At 40.5% G+C, this 2,918-nt stretch overlaps 1 pseudogene; it reads left to right on the plus strand.

The window, feature by feature from the left end:
• Positions 1–1,990: 1,990 nt before the first annotated feature.
• LOC129619939 (rab-like protein 2A) lies at positions 1,991–2,663 on the plus strand (annotated as a pseudogene).
• The last annotated feature ends 255 nt before the right edge of the window (positions 2,664–2,918 follow it).

Genomic DNA, 2,918 nt, shown 5'->3' on the forward strand with positions numbered 1-2,918 from the left:
TAGCAAAGGCTCAAGGTGGTTCAGCAGAATACAGAATTCATGGGGGATATAAATGCATCCAGTTACATGCTCCTTACTGTGAACTTCAGTGGGGGCTCACCAAACAATTGATAACAAACTTGAGAAAACATCCCTTGTAGTAAAGGCCAAGGAAAGACCAGCTTCTGCCGGAAACATATGATACAATTCCTTATCTCCTACTTCTAATAGAGAAGCAAAGCTGTAAATTGGAGGTGAAGGGCAACAAACAATGTCACCCTTAAGATAGTGGAAGTAAATAGACACATATTTTCTACCTGGGGAGAGGACAGGAATGCATGCTGTACTCAGAAGTACCGCTACAGGAGGAGCAAGCCACACTCTCAAGACTCTGGTAAAGAGTGGTTGCCCAAGACTGAGACTTAGTAAGAGTAATCGAGAATGTGTTTCCCCCATAATGCAACAACTAACTACCAGGCTAACCAAATTAAAAACAATCAGCAGTGAAATACTCCTAGAGAGAAACCTTCTCTGAAACAGAGCAGAAAGGAAAGACCTAGAAATGAATGTGGAACATGAAGCAAAAGAAAATCTCTGACAAATAAATTCCCACTCTAAATAGAAGTAGTCACTAAAGGAATTTAAAGCCTATGGGCTTTGAGGGTAACCATAGAAACAACAATATCCAACAATTCACCTTTACTCCTGAACAAATTAACCTCAAATCTCACAGGAAAAGTCTGGCACAAGGAAATATATGAAGGAATGTTTATTTCAAAGCATAAATCTTGTTTACTTCAGCTTTTATTGTCTTATATATAAGCTTTCATATTGAAAAAAAACAATATAATGTACATCAAAAAAATCAAGAAATCAAAACATTCCAAAAGATACAACAATCAAAGAGACACTCAGATATAGCAGGGAATTTAAAATAGCCATGATTAATATGCAAAAGCTTTCGTGTGAAAGGTAGCAACATGCATGATAATACAAGTAATTTCAGCCTAGAGTTGGAAACTATAATGCAAACTATAAATAGAGAGAGGACAAGAAGAAAGACTAGAGTTTCATAGATGAAAGCTATGTAATGAGCTATGAAAAAAACTAATGAATTTTAAGATTGGTCATTAAAGTTTACCAAAACTGAAATATAAGAAAAAATGAATTAAAAAATCAGAAATGAGAATTCAAGAAGTGTGAAACAATATCAAACACACTGCATGCATGAATGCTGAGTCTTTTCAGTCATGTCTGACTCTTTGTGACACTATGGTTTGTAGCTTGCAGAGCTTCTCTGTCCATGGGATTTTCCAGGCAAGAATACTAGAGTGGGTTGCCATGCCCTCCTCCAAGGCATCATCCCTACTCAGGGATGGAACCCATGTCTCCTGTGGCTCCTGCATTGCAGGTGAATTCTTTACCGCTGAGCCACCAGGGAAGCCCACTGAACAATCTAATAATATCTAACTGAAATACCAGAGGAGTAGAGCCAGAAAAAAATATAGAAATGTTTCAGGAAATAATGGTAACGATTTTTAAAAACTCTATGACAGTCTCCAAACTTACATGACAAAACTCAGATCAGAGAACATCCGGCATGATAAACATGTACACACACACACACACACACACACACAACCCTAAGCATGTCAGGCTGAAACTGTCACAAAAGACAAACTCTTGAAGTAAGATAAAGAATAAGCATTGTATACAAAGAAAGTAATTACAGAAATTTCTTGTCAAAAATCATCTATAATGGAAGAAAAAGAAGTGATTTCCTTAAAGTGCTGAAATAAAATATGTTACAACAAAGAATTCTAAACTGAGTGAATGTATCTCTTGGAAATAAAGGAAAAATCAATATTTTGTCATACAAAAAAAAGAAAATTATCAACAGAACTGCCTATAAGAAAGGATAATTGTGAGCTGTAGGGCCGTGGGCAGAGCTAGAAGCTGATGACAAGATCCCCCTGCCCTGAGCTGATGACCTTTCTACAACCAGGAGCCAATGGCTAGGGACAAAGCCAAACCCTGTGAGCTGGACCAGGAGAAATACAATGCTGATGACAATGTGAAAATCATCTGCCTAGGAGACAGCACTGGGGGCAAGTCCAAACTCATGGAGAGATTTCTCATGGATGGATTTCAGTCCCAGCAGCTGTCCACATACACCCTGACCCTGTACAAGCACACAGTCACAGTAGATGGCAAGACTGTCCTTGTGGACTTTTGGGACACAGCAGGCCAAGAGCAGTTCCAAAGCATGCATGCCTCCTGCTACCACAAGGCCCATGCCTGCATCATGGTATTTGATGTACAGAGGAAAATCACATAATAAGAACTTGAACACTTGGTATATGGAGCTTCAGGAGTTCAGGCCAGAGATTCTGTGCATTGTGGTGGCCAATAAAATCTACGCAGACATGAAAATGGCCCAATAGGGTTTCAATTTTGCCAGGAAATTCTTCTTGCCCCTGTACTTTGTCTCAGCTGCTAATGGTACCAATGTTGTGAAGCTCTTTAATGATACAATTCGATTAGCTGTGTCTTACAAACAGTGCTCCCAGGACTTCATGGACAAGGTTTTGCAGGAGCTTGAGAACATCGACTTGGAGCAGAAGGAGGAGGATATGCCAGACAAAGAACAGCATGGCCGCAACCAGAGCCCATCTCCTTCCTGAGCCACAGGAGGCCTTTCCGTGGCCCACTTGGTGGTGAAGGGCTAAGTTCAGAAGACCTCTCCCTCAACAATCCTTCAGCTTTCAGTTGAGACATCTTCCAGGCTGTCCCCTGCTATACCTCCTAAAAAACCCAGTTGTCCCATTTGCCCCCCACCACAACATTATATCCATGGCCCATGAAAGATGACCCTTACATATGATTCCCTCCCCTGTGGGTTGGGGTCAGTACACAGTATTAACAGATGTAAGGCCCAT

The sequence above is a fragment of the Bubalus kerabau genome, chromosome 9, assembly GCF_029407905.1.
Source record: "Bubalus kerabau isolate K-KA32 ecotype Philippines breed swamp buffalo chromosome 9, PCC_UOA_SB_1v2, whole genome shotgun sequence".
Lineage (NCBI taxonomy): Eukaryota > Metazoa > Chordata > Mammalia > Artiodactyla > Bovidae > Bubalus > Bubalus kerabau.